Source organism: Cervus canadensis, chromosome 10 (genome assembly GCF_019320065.1).
Source record: "Cervus canadensis isolate Bull #8, Minnesota chromosome 10, ASM1932006v1, whole genome shotgun sequence".
In the NCBI taxonomy this organism is placed as follows: domain Eukaryota; kingdom Metazoa; phylum Chordata; class Mammalia; order Artiodactyla; family Cervidae; genus Cervus; species Cervus canadensis.
Window position 1 is genome coordinate 475,969 of NC_057395.1, and position 14,195 is coordinate 490,163.

Sequence of the window (14,195 nt, forward strand, 5' to 3'; positions counted from 1 at the left end):
ATTCTGTGCTGGGCTTTGTGGAGATGGACAACCAGGGCTGGAAGGATGAGGGAAGCTGCATACACATACTGTCAATGAGTGAGACTCAGAGAGAATCTGGTGCAATGGCCATGCTGGGGAAGTCCTTGTGGAGAAAAGCAAGTGGGTGCCATTAGTACTTGTCCACACACTGGGCTGGTCCATCTGTGCAAGCAGCTACTTTTGCCCTGAGAACATCCTCACCCATTGAATCGGTAGAATCAGTAAAACCACTAATCAATGATCTTTGATGCTCAGTAGCTTAACGGCATAGAATGTTTACATTTCAAACAAGTCGATTGGGAATGTGGTAGATAGCCTTCCATGCGGTGATTCTGGGACCCATGATCCTTCCATCTAGTGAGCCTGCCATCTTTTTAGTCTCAGAGTTCTCCACTTGAGGTTTCTAAGAGTAATGTCTATTGGATTTGCCCACGTTTCATCAGCCAGGACGGTCACGGGGTTCTATCTAATTATATGGGAGCTGTGAAGTGTAGTTTTCCTGGGCACCTAAGGGGAAAATGAAAGGTTTAAAGAACATGTCACCAGACCTGTAGAGGCAATACCCCTATAGGTAAGAATCAAGTGATGTCTACATCCATGAAGAAAAACCCCTCTGATAATTCAAGGGGTTCTCTATTCTTCACCAAAAGAAGTTCAGAGTCCTTGGCACCTGGCAGGGAGCCCTTAACAGGGGAGCACTAGCCTTCCTTTCTAGGTTCACGTCTTACTTCTCCCTGTCCAGCCCCCACCTCCCTACCCCATGCACTTCACACTCGCCAGAGCAGACTGCTGGCTATTCTTTGAAAGTGCCACATATTTTCACACCTTTGGGTCTTTGCAAATGTTGTTTCCTGTCTGAAACACCCACTCCTCCACCACAAGAGACAGCCTAGACACCTCTTCTCTCTGGGCCCTTCCTTGGTCTCCCTACCCTAGGCCAAATTAATTGCCACATTCCATGTGCTCCCACAACTTCCTGTATCGTATTTTATTATAACTTACAACACTGCATCACACGCAGGTGTTGTTGTTCAGTCGCTAAGTCCTGTCCGACTCTTTGCGATCCCATGGACTGCAGCACGCCGGGCTCCTCTGTCCTTCACTATTTCCCAGAGTTTGCTCAAATTCATGTCCATTGAGTCAATGACGCCATCCAACCATCTCATCCTCTGCTACCACCTTCTCCTTTTGCCCTCAATCTTTCCCAGCATCAGGGTCTTTTCCAATGAGTTGGCTCTTTGCATCAGGAGGCCAAAGTACTGGAGCTTCCGCTTCAGCAACAGTCCCTCCAATGAATATTCAGGGTTGATTTCCTTAATGATTGACTGGTTTGATCTCCTTGCAGTCCAAGGGACTCTCAAGAGTCTTTTCCAGCACCAAATATTTCCCCCCATTTTACAGTAGGTCTGTGGTCTCTCCCCCTGAACTGTCCAATGTGGGGAAAGAAACCTGTGTGAGACGTACCCTGAGAGTCAATATCGGTGTCTAACTGAAGAGGTTCTTATGGACTATGTCAAGAATCAAACAGAAATTTGGGATACGGTAAAGAGACTGAGTTTTATTTTAAGAAAAGTTGTAAGCTTTTTAGAAATGTATCCTAGATGCGTTGTTCATCCCTGGGGAAAGAGAAAAGCTAAAAGAAAGCATGGGTAATACATTTCAGAGACCAAGATAATCATAATATTGTGTTCTTTGAAGCCACAGTGCTGGTTCAGGCACATGGTTTAGTTGCTAAGTCATGTCCAACTCTTGCAATGCCATGGACTGTAGCCCACTGGGCTCCTCTGTCCATGAGCTTCTCCAGGCAAGAATACTGGAGTGGGCTGCCATTTCCTTCTCCAGGTTCAGGTACATGGAAGAGGACAAAACCACGCCCAGTGAGAGTCTTTGATAAAAATGCAGTCGTGACACAGTTGCATGGAGGAAACCTAAAGTTTTTGGAGAAGTGCAAAGAAACTCGCTTATATTAACATTTCATTGCTTGGTCCTGATAAGGGGAGCCCTTCCATGGGGTACGTGTGAAGCTCAGAGCTGAGCCCTGCTGAAGGTACTTTGAATCCTTCTATCCTCATAAATGAGCTTGAACTTCCACCTTAACAAAGTCAACACAGACAGCTACCCTTCAAAAAGAACTTCTCCATGACCAGAATGGGTTGCGAGATGAGGAGGCATTTATGACTCTAGGCTTAGAAACGTTCAGGGTGAGATGAGTTTGCCTCTTATTCACAGTTTTTATGTCCTGTGCTTCTCATTTCATGTGCTGGTGTCCACACAAGCTTACAGCCTCTCTCCTTCTCCCTCTGCTGGCTCTGATTCCCCACTGCCTCAGGCCAGACTTTCTAAGACAAACTTTCCTAGCTGTCAATGCCCTGCTTATTGCTCCCAGTCCTGTTAAAAATAGATGCTGTTCTGCTGCTTCAATCCTCAAAGAATAAGAGATGAGGTCATTTTCTGCTCGGAGAGTAGATCCAGGCTAAGTGATTGGCACCCGTGCATTCAATTGCCAAGGAAACAGGTGTTCAAATGACTTCTCCCATCCTATTAAATATCCTTTTCATACATTGATCCAGAGAAATGTTTTCATTCTCATGACTGAATAGGCAGCCCTGTAATTTATCAGTTACATCCATTTCCCACCCCCACCCCCCCAGCAACAGTTTCTCTTCAGTTTTTGCCAAGATTGCCTATTGTCTCCCTAAGTTTCTGTCCAAGTTGAGTGATAGAAGGGTGATCTTATGGAATTAAACAGTGAACAGCAACAAGCACATAATTTAACAGGACTTGGAGGCATGGCTAATGGGGGTTCCTTCTAACTGATTTTCCTGTGTTTTCTGACAATGGCTTAAAGGCTTAAAGTTACTAAAACTTAAAGTTGCAGAAATGACTCCTCAGTGAAACTGGGGCCAAGGCAAGGGGATGTAGAGAAAGAAAGAGAATTTAAAAATGAAAGTACAGAACACTAGAAATAGGGAATGTATCAACTAAATTTCTTTCAAAGTCTTTTAAAAAGTCTTTCAGTAATCGTGTAGCATATTAAACACAAGAGGTGTGGAAACCACAAAATGTGTTTACACCTGAGCAGCCGAGTTCTTCACAAATACCCCAATTCAACACCAGGATCAGGAAGGCAGCTTCAGTTTTCAGCCCCTAAACTGAGCAAATGATTACAGCAGTTCAGAGTGTCAAGTGAGGCAGATTTTTAGAGATTTGGGGGGTCCTAATTCCAACTTGAACTTTGAGCCTTTCCCTGACTCTGAACAAATGACTTTATTTCTTGAGAGCTTGGTTTCTTCATCTGCAAATTGAGAAAACTGAGTTAGATGATTTCCAAGGTCATTTCTGGTTCTAATGTTCTGTGCATGCCATTTTCTAATGGGTATATTGTATCATCTGGAAATTCCATAGTGCTCCTGCCCCTGACTTACATCAAAAACAAAACAAACAAACAAAAAAATGGCAACAATGGTGAAATTAATTCCTTTTTGATTTGTCTTAGTATTTTCAGTTCTCAAAGAGTCTTTGTGAAGTTATGTGTATATGCATCTATCTGGGGTATGTGTTTGTAGGATGTTATATTCAGATTTGAAAGCCTAAAGTAACCAGGTCAAGCCACCGTGTTTAGCAGACTAAAACCCAGAGTACCAGCCACAGAAAAACATAGCGCTTTGCTTTCTTTCTTTTACTTTTTATTTTCTTCAAGCTACCCCTCCCCTTCTCTTATTTCTCTTTCAGAATTGGGGAGGAGTCCTGCGTAACAGGCCTCTAGCACTGAGGATCCACTGATGCCTATAAGGATGGCCTTGGCCTTCCTGGGATGGTTAGAGGTAGTTAACAGCCCCAGACTGGAGATGAAGCTTACCTGTACGAGGGGCATCTAATGATCGTACCAAAACAGCGAGGGAGAGCTGGAATTCTCAGGCCAGTGGACTTTTTAAAACTTCAGAAGTATCCTTAGCAAGATTCTTTAATGCAGCCTCCACACTGCAGGGGTTTGGAAGTATTCTGATGTTAGCATCTAAAATGAAAAAAAAAAAAAATCAGTTTTCCTTTGAACATATGCTTTGGCAAAGTTTAGTCTTCCTCAACCTGGTTATTTGAACCTAGATGTGCTATAAATTGCCCTACACGCATGTTTCAAATAACAGATGTTATTTTCCTTTAGGCTTACTTTTATTAAAAAAAAAAAAAAGAGAGATAAATAATTTAAAACATTCAAAACAGGAATTAAAAAAAACAAAATTGCCTGGTACAGATTCAGTTTAATGCCCCAAATTATTTATTTATATTCTAGAATAAGAGAATTGGTCCACTGACCTTTAGTTGATTTTTTTGGGTAGTGGTGGGGGGCATGCCCGCGGTTTGTGGAATCCTAGTTCCCAGACCAGGGATTGAACCCGTGCCCCCTGCAATGGAAGCCAGCCTAACCACTGGACTGCCAGGGAATTCCCTTCAGCTTATTTTTCTGTGTGTATCCAGCAGGGTGCTGCTAAGAACTATGACACTTGTCCAAAGCACATGCTGGTGCTGGAAATCAGAGCTGGCTGGAGACCTGGCTCATTAGGAGTCTACTTGCTTGAGATATTGAGGGCTCCTGGAAGCAAACCCAGCTTCAGGAAAGAGACAACCAGCTCCACAGACTTAATCCAGTAACAAAGCCTTACTTACCAGTTGGAATAGGGAATTCTGCATCTGTCACTGTTTTTTTCTTGGCCGCTTTCCCATAAATTCATATCCCATGACAAATGTTTCCCTAAATAAAGACTGTTTTCCTAAAAGCTCTCCTGAGATATTAGGGCACAGGGAATAGGACTCGGGGGTCCCAGTGCAATGAGATGATGGTCAGTGGACATGACAACCTCCAGGGAGGGCAGACGTGATGGGGAGGAGGGGGTGATAGTGCACACAGCAGCGGCAGCGAGGTCTATGGAAATGCTTCGTGGAGGCATCGTGGGAACTCACAGAGGAGGATGAGGCACAGGGGTGCTCAGCAGAGGGAGATATTAATGAACCCTGTAGGCACACCTGGGCCTCAGGAATATCTGGCGAGAGCGGACACGAGTAGGGGAGCAGATGAGGCTAAGAGGCAGCAAAAGTGACGAGAGGATGAGATTTTAGTTTGCCCTCCTGCAGCTTATTCCCAATAATTACTGGATTATTTCCCAATAATCTATTGGGAAAGACAAGATGGTCAAACCCGAGAAACTAGGAAATGATAAGAAGAAGATGTGATCAAGCACCACTGTGTTATTAGAGTCTGTGTGCCTTCCTCACAGTGGATTCTGACATGGCCTTAAAGAGTGAGTGGGAAGTGAGCAGGTATAGAGCCTTTGAGAAGTGCTGAGAACTGCAGGCGGCTAACAAAATCTTCTTACAAGTGCGTGGGGCCCTTGTCGTGTGCCTAGAGCATGCTATAAATTGCCTGCGCTGTGTGGTTAATCCTCACAATGAGTAAGGAAGGTGTTATTCCGCAGAGCTGAGAAAGGCAGGCTCAGCTAGGTTAAGTGAAGGGCCCAAGTTCACAGTTAGTGAGCAGAGGGCTGAGTCAAGGGAGATCACAGGCCGTCTGTTCCCGAAGGACTGCAGGAGTGGGAAAGTGGTGTTGCAGGTAGGAAGACTTGAGTGCCAACCCACAGGGTTTGCGTGCACGTCTGCAGGTAAGTGGAGCTCAGTGGCACTGTTTGTGGAGAAGACAACCACAATATTCATTGTGGGTGCGCTAATTAACCAGGAAGAAAGATGGGAAGAGCAGAGACGTAAAGGCGGTGTGGTCTGCCAGCAGGGGCAGTTAGCAGTCCGAGCCTTGTGAAATCAAGGAGGATGGCGAACTGAACACCATTTGAGAGGAAGAAACTGCAGGCCTCTGTGGCTTGCTCTTAATGAGGACCAGGAAGCCTACCGGGACATGGGAGGCCCTCCTAGGAAATACTGCCTCCCATTTGGTGGGCCAGGTTCTGGCAAAGCTGGGCCAGGGGCCAGGACTCCCCAGCCTCATCAAATTGGAATTGAAATCCAGGCTCAGAAACAGATTGTGGGGATGGGCTCAGAGTGGGCATGGGGCAGGATCAGAAAGGCGGTGGTTAAGGTCTCTCTGGGACCCTAGAAACCTTAATGAGTCCAATCAAGGGTGTGGGCAAAACAGGAGATTCTGTGGGCCGGAACCTGGGTGCCAAAAGCTGCAGGAAGCACAGAAGTGAGATGAGGTCAGGGATTTCATTTGTCTTTCCTCCAAGCAAGGACACCAAGGGACACATTTGGCAACTAGCCTCTTAGGGTCACGGCTGTAACTTAGCTATGTGTTAGAGCAGTCTCAGTCTTTGAAAGTGGTCAGACTCTGTCTTAAATGCCTAATATCCCGCAGCTGGAATAGCCAGTAAGTTATAATGCCCTGATTCTCATCCTCGATTAGTGTGTGTGTGTGTGTGTGTGTGTGTGTGTGTGTGTGTTCGTAAAATTGTCTAATGTTAAAATGTATCATTAATTTATTTTCCAGTGTCTAGGTTAGAATATAACTATGTGATATATATCAAATGAATTTCATGGCTACAGTCCAAATGTAACAAATGAATCATTTAAAACTATTCACATATTGGTGATGCCAAATTTTTCATTTTCTCCCATTTTATAAATGCATCATATCTCGGCTCGAAATCAATCTATTAACCTTGAAAACATTTTGAGCTGGAATGAAGGTTAGCAGTGAACTTTGCGACCTTCCACATGATATTAGTCATATTTAGCAATTATTATTGGCTTTGAGTAATGAGGAGTCAGTTGAGACAGGAATAGTAACGTGGTGGTTACCAATAAACCACACTTCAGAGGCCACAGGGAAAATGAAAGGCAAGCAGAATCAGGCTTTTTAAACCTCAGGCTTGTCTGCCACAACGCTCCTACCTTTTAGAAACAAAATTGAACATCTTAGCAGCTATTCTGATGAATTACACATAAAATACTCTAGTTAAATCTTTGTTAGGAGATAAGGAATTCTGTTCAACGGATTTGAAGGGCAACTGAAGATTTAAAAAAATGATGTGTCTGCCCTCTAAACCTCCACAGGGATGAGTCTGATGAATTTCCCAGGTGCCAGGACTGGGGGCTGTAATAAAACGGGAGGAACAATGCAGGCAGAAGCTAAGCAGTGTTATTTTTTAAATTAAAGTCCAAATAAATGTCTCAACTAAAAATGCCTTGGGAATACATAAATATGTTATCCTCTGGATGAATTTCATATTATATTATATTGATTTTAACACAATATAAAATATAATAGAGATACTTTTGGGTTCACAACATGAAAGAACAGTTAATGGTTTGCCCATATGGGACATATGAAAATACTTTCCTTAAATTCTTCTGCCATGTTTTATGGATAATCTACTTCCATACTACTAGCGGTATGAAAGCTTGGTGCCATCAGTGGAACATTTTTCATCTCAATTATTTGCTAGACGTAAGATTAAGTGGTGCCATATTTACTGGAAAAGAACCTAACTTCATGGAATTTGAAAGTAAACTGTAGTTGTCTCATTTTATTAATTTGGAAGTATTTCACAAAGGAGTTCCCTCTCTTGGACCGAATTTCCTCGTCTATAACAAGACAAGCCTGTACCTTCTTTACAGTCCTTGCTTCTGGTGTTCAGTGGTTCTTATTCTTTCCTAATTAGAATCTAATTATTGCTGTAGAACCATAGATATCAGCTGAACATCGGTCTTTCTCTGAGTAATCATATTTTATCTGCAGTCCTTAAAATATGTATAATTGTGTAACATTACTCACAGAAGAAAGGAAACATTAGATTTACCTCTAGTGCCATAGGCCAAAAGTCAACTATATACTTCCAGATTGAATTGGGTTTTTAAGAAGTTGATTTCCTAGTATCTTAGCTTATGTTATTTTCAAGGAGAAATATATCAATTTACATTAATTCAAGAACTAATATAAAAAGAGAGTCAAGCCACAACTTTAAGCTGTAAAATCGGGAAACGGGACTGGACATGAATCACCTCTGGCAGAACAATGGATAATGGAAAATTACTTTCAGTAAATATGCTCAATGACTTTTCCAGAGAAAGAAAGAAATTAACAAAGACCTACTGACCCTCAAAGTTCTTCCAAGTGACCTAGAATCATGAGAATTTACCCAATTGAGCTAAGAGAGTTTCCAATTATATTGGGAACCAGAAATTTTGCAACCAATTGCTTGCAAGTTGTTCCCCTTTCTTGTCTTTTGATTTTTCTAACTCCTACATTGTGTCAGCTGAAAAACATTCTGAGTCGCTATTGCAAAAGGAATGGGTGGGCCCATGTGATACAGTTTCCACGTATCCCACTGAGCATTTACTACATCCCTAGGTTCATTTTAGGTGAATTTCTCTTGAACTAAAAATCCCCAGCCCAGTGAAACTCCTCATAAAATGGAAAGAGTCTTCATTGCCAGAAAAGATCCAAATAGAGATCTTTGGAGGAGATTTCAGGAATAAGTAATGGAACTAAGCTATTGAAGCCACAAAACACATTGATTTCCTCCCTAGGAAAAGGATCCAGAGTCAAAGGCAACTGTAAGAAGTTGCACATATTTTTGAGTGTTATTGTGAAAGAGGACTGATTAAGTCTGGGGGAGCTGACTCACTGGAAAAGACCCTGGTGCTGGGAAAGATTGAGGGCAGGAGGAGAAGGGGTAACAGAGGATGAGATGGTTGGATGGCATCATCGACGTCAATGGACATGAGTTTGAGCAAGCTCCTGGAGGAGAAGGACAGGGAAGCCTGGTGTGCTGCAGTCCATGGGGTCACAAAGAATCAGACATGACTGAACGACTGAACAATAACAACGCCAGTGGAGGACTTGAACTGACATGGTTTTATCTCCACAATTCTCAGAGACAGCAATAGGGGATTAACTCTCAGTTTAGCTGCTCAGTCGTGTCTGACTCTTTGCAGCCCCATGGACTGCAGCACATCAGGCTTCCCTGTCCATCACCAACTCCCTGAGCTTGCTCAAACTCATGTCCATTGAGTCGGTGATGCCATCCAACCATCTCATCCTCGTCCCCTTCTCCTCTCGCCTTCAATCTTTCCCAGCAGCAGGGTCTTTTCCAGTGAGTCAGTTCTTCTCATAAGGTGGCCAAAGTATTGGAGTTTCAGCTTCAGCATCAGTTCTTTCAATGAATATTCAGGACTGATTCCCTGGTTTGATCTCCTTGCAGTCCAAGGAACTCTCGAGAGTCTTCTCCAACACTACAGTTCAAAAGCATCAATTCTTTGGTGCTAAGCTTTCTTTCTTTTTTGCCTTGAGAACCCCATGAACAGTATGAAAAGGATTAAGTCTATTTAGCCACAAACTTGTTTGAAGTTAGCATTTTACCAGGAACATGTTTATAAAGAAATATTAGAATTTACTTTTCTTCCTCCTTCGTGGCAAGTAACAACATACATGTTTTGTTTAACCTCTTCAGTTGTTTGGAAATGTTTTGGTTTAACTAGGGAGTACTTTATTAATGGCAGTTCATCTTACAGCTTTCTTCATGACTTGCCCTAAGAACAAAATTAAACTTCCTGAATTTGATTTCTCTAAAATACATCCACCAAACGCAATTGCCCTTTCTGTCAAATAAGCCCTTACTGGTGTGTAAGTTTGAAGTGATTTTTTTCCCTCTCTCATTATGGTTGTTCCAAGACTCTTGACATTCTCTAAATCATCTTTCACTCAGTACAAGAGGTCCATGAGGAAGTCAAGATCGATGGCAGACTTCATCTCTCTTGAATTTTAATGCAAATGTCGTTCCCCTAATCAAACAAAGGTTAAAAAAGGAAATCAAATTAGCTTATTACAAAAGCCAGCATAACTGAACTGACAAGAGAAATGCTTTCTGCATGAAAAGCCCTTAATCAATACCTTAAATAAGAATGTCACTGGAAAGAAGGGTTCATATGTGGTCAGTCATAATCTGCAAATCAATACGGTCTTTTTAATAAATATTTGACCACAACAGCTCAATAGGCATTGCCTATAAGAGTTCCTTTCTTTACACCAAAATGAAACAAAAGTACAGCATAAATGTAATGTTCAGGACAAAACCTAAACTGTGAGAGAATTCAAGGTTAGGGCTATTTCACCCTTTAATCATTGCATATTAAGCATGGAAGAGATTCTCCTCAGAGCCTTGTCTGGGATTCTAGTCCCCTATGTAATTTAGCTGTTCAAAAGTAAAATGATGTCAGAATATAGATTACTTATTAGAGCTAGGTGCAAGTTTCCTAGTCTAGGCTTAGTTTGGCTATCTGAAACTAATCAAACATTATACATGCAATATAACTTCAATTTTTTTAACTCAAATCTATAAAAATACAGTCATGTGGCAGATAACATTTTATAAGTCAGTATATTTTCATTATATTCAATCAAAACTGTAATCAGCTAATATCCAATAAGCACTTTCTGCATTTGGTAGCACCATATGTGCTAAGTGATAAGTCGTTAGCACTGCTACTGATGTAACCTGGAATCTTCCTTTTATTGGATGTGTGACCTTAGGTATGATCACTTAATTTTTCATGCTAGAAAGTATGAATAAGAATGGTGTGTACTTCAAATGCCATTTTGGAGATTTAAAGCCATAATGTAGGTAAAGATGCTAACATAGTATGTGGCCCATTGTAAATGATGATACATGGTAACTCTTATTATTAACTATTATTGAATTGTGATGATAGGCAAATAAAGAAATACAATTTAACACACAGTTCTGGTTTGAACAGCGCAATATGACTCAGTAGAATTAAATAAAATTTACCTATATGACAAACCTAGACAGCATGTTAAAAAGCAGAGACATTACCTTGCCAACAAAGGTCCATCTAGTCAAAGCTATGGTTTTTCCAGTAGTCATGTATGGATGTGAGAGTTGAACCATAAAGAAAGCTGAGTGCTGAAGAACTGATGTTTTTGAAATGTGGTATTGGAGAAGACTCTTGAGAGTTCCTTGGACTGCAAGGAGATCAAGCCAGTCAATCCTTAAGGAAATCAACTCTGAATATTCATTGGAAGGACTGATGCTGCAGCTGAAACTCCAATACGTTGGCTCCCTTATGGGAAGAACTGACTCTTTGGAAAAGACCCTGATGCTGGGAAAGATTGAAGGCAGGAAGAGAAGGGGACAACAGAGTATGAGATGGTTGGATGGCATCACTGACTCAATGGACATGAGTTTGAGAAAGCTCCAGGAGATGGTGAAGGACAGGGAAGCCCGGTGTGCTGCAGTTCATGGGGTCGAAAAGAGTCAGACACACCTGAGCAACTGAACAACAACCTTGGAAAAACCTATCAGGTCACTGGAAATATTCAACTACAGTCTATAATTTTACCATATTCCTTTGATTTGCTTTCTTTCTCTTTTGCCATCAAATGAGACAGTAGAAAATATTTTTTTTCAATTTTCCTTCAGTTCAGTTCAGTCGGTCAGTCATGTCCGACTCTTTGCGACCCCATGGACTGCAGCATGCCAGGCTTCCCTGTCCATCACCAACTCTCAGAGCCTACTCACACTCATGTCCATCGCGTCGCTGATGCCATCCAACCATCTCTTCCTCTGTCGTCCCTTTCTCCTCCCGCCTTCAATCTTTCCCAGCAGCAGGGTCTTTTCCAATGAGTAGGTTCTTCGCATCAGGTGGCCAAAGTATTAGAGTTTCAGCTTCAGCATCAGTCCTTCCAATGAACACCCAGGACTGATTTCCTTTAGGATGGACTGGTTGGATCTCCTTGCAGGCCAGGGGACTCTCAAGAGTCTTCTCCAACACCACAGTTCAAAAGCATCAATTCTTTGGTGCTCAGCTTTCTTTATAGTCAAACTCTTACATCCATACATGACTACTGGAAAAACCATAGCTTTGACTAGATGGACCTTTGTTGGTAAAGTAATCTTTCTGCTTTTTAATATACTGTCTAGTTTTTCTTCCAAGGAGCAAGCATCTTTTAATTTCATGGCTGAAGTCACCATCTGCAGTGATTTTGGAGCCCAAGAAAATAAAGTTTGTCACTGTTTCCATTGTTTCCCCATCTACTTGCCATGAAGTGATGGAACCAGATGCCATGATCTTAGTTTTCTGAATGTTTAGTTTTAGGCCAACTTTTTCACTCTCCTCTTTAACTTTCATCAAGAGGTTCTTTGGTTCTTCTTCGCTTTCTGCCATAAGGGTGGTGTCATCTACATATCTGAGGTTATTGATATTTCTCCCAGCAATCTTGATTCCAGCTTGTGCCTCCTCCAACCCAGCATTTCACGTGATGTACTCTGAATGTAAGTTAAATAAGCAGGGTGACAATATATAGCCCTGATGTACTCCTTTCCCAATTTGGAACCAGTCTGTTGTTCCATGTCCAGTTCAAACTGTTGCTTCCTGACCTGCATACAGATTTCTCAGGAGGCAAGTCAGGTGGTCTGGTATTTCCATCTCTTTCAGAATTTTCCGCAGTTTGTTGTGATCCACAGAGTCAAAGTATTTGGCATAGTCAAAAAAGCAAAAGTAGATGTTTTTCTAGAGCTCTCTTGCTTTTTTGATATTGGCAATATCAAATTGGCAATGCCAAATGGATATTGGCAATGCCAAATGGATATTGGCAATTTAATCTCTGGTTCCTCTGCCATTTCTAAATCCAGCTTGAACATCTGGAAGCTCATGGTTCACGTACTGTTGAAGCCTGGCTTGGAGAATTTTGAGCATTACTTTGCTAGCATGTGAGATGAGTGCAAGTGTTTGGTAGTTAGGACATTATTTGGCATTGCCTTTCCTTGGGATTGGCATGAAAACTGACCTTTTCCAGTCCTGTGGCCACTGCTGAGTTTTCCATATTTGCTGGCATATTGAGTGCAGCACTTTCACAGCATCATCTTCTAGGATTTGAAATAGCTCAACTGGAATTCCATCACCTCCGCCAGCTTTGTTCATAGTGATGCTTCCTAAGGCCCACTTGACTTCGCATTCCAAGATGTCTGGCTCTAGGTGAGTGATCACACCATTGTGATTTTCTGGGTCATGAAGATATTTTTTTGTAATAGTTCTTTTGTGTATTCTTGCCACTTCTTCTTAATATCTTCTGCTTCTGTTAGGTCCATACCATTTCTGTCCTTTATTGTGCCCATCTTTGCATGAAATGTTCCCTTGATATCTCTAATTTTGTTGAAGAGATCTCTAGTCTTTCCCTTTCTATTGTTTTCCTCTATTTCTTTGCATTGATCACTGAGGAAGGCTTTCTTATCTGTCCTTACTATTCTTTTGAGCTCTGCATTCAAATGGGTATATCTTTTCTTTTCTCCTTTGCCTTTAGCTTCTCTTCTTTTCACAGCTATCTGTAAGGCCTCCTAAGACAACCATTTTGCCTTTTTGCATTTCTTTTTCTTGGGGATGGTCTTGATCACTGCCTCCTGTAAAATGTCACAAACCTCTGTCCATAGTTCTTCAGGCACTCTGTCTATCAGATATAATCCCTTGAATCTATTTGTCACTTCTACTGTATAATCGTAAGGGATTTGATTTAGGTCATACCTGAATTGTCGAGTGGTTTTCCCTAGTTTCTTCAATTTAAGTCTGAATGTTGCAATAAGGGGTTCATAATCTGAGCCAAGTCAGCTCCTGGGCTTGTTTTTGCTGACTGTATAGAGCCTTTCCATCTTTGGCTGTAAAGAATATAATCAATATGATTTTGGTGTTGACTATCTGATCATGTCCATGTGTAGAGTCTTTTCTTGTGTTGTTGGAAGAGGGTGTTTGCTATGACCAGTGTGTTCTCTTGGCAAAACTCTGTTACCCTTTGACTTGCTTCATTTTGTATTTCACTCTTCTCCAGTAGCATTTTGGGCACCTACCAACCTGGGGAGTTCATCTTTCAGTGTAATACTTTTTGCCTTTGCATACTGTTCACGGGGTTCTCAAGGCAAGAATACTGAAGTGGTTTGCAATTCCTTTCTCCAGGGGACCACGTTTTGTCAGAACTCTTTGCCATAACCTGTCATTCTTGGGTGGCCCTACTCGGCATAGCTCATAGTTTCATTGAGCTAGACAAGGCTGTGGTCCATGTGATCAATTTGGTTATTTTTCTGTGACTGTGGTTTTCATTCTGTCTGCCCTCTGATGGATAGGGATAAGAGGCTTATGGAAGCTTCCTGATGGGAAAGACT

The 14,195-nt window shown here is 41.8% G+C and overlaps 2 long non-coding RNA genes across 9 annotated transcripts in view; one reads left to right on the plus strand and one right to left on the minus strand.

Moving 5' to 3' along the window:
- Positions 1–14,195, plus strand: part of LOC122448547 — a 109,852-nt gene that overhangs the window by 8,461 nt on the left and 87,196 nt on the right. For 4 of the 6 annotated variants that reach the window (XR_006271661.1, XR_006271666.1, XR_006271664.1 and 1 more), the window contains exon 1: positions 5,388–5,675. The exons of the other annotated variants lie outside the window; for them this stretch is intronic. This is a non-coding gene — a long non-coding RNA (uncharacterized LOC122448547). Of the gene's footprint in view, positions 1–5,387; positions 5,676–14,195 lie in introns of those variants that run through there. 6 annotated transcript variants of the gene reach the window in all.
- The window catches only part of LOC122448546, a 121,490-nt gene that overhangs the window by 7,399 nt on the left and 99,896 nt on the right, over positions 1–14,195 (minus strand). For 2 of the 3 annotated variants that reach the window (XR_006271658.1, XR_006271657.1), the window contains exon 3: positions 3,881–4,036. This is a non-coding gene — a long non-coding RNA (uncharacterized LOC122448546). Of the gene's footprint in view, positions 1–3,017; positions 3,317–3,880; positions 4,037–14,195 lie in introns of those variants that run through there. The other variant, XR_006271659.1, reaches the window with a different exon arrangement.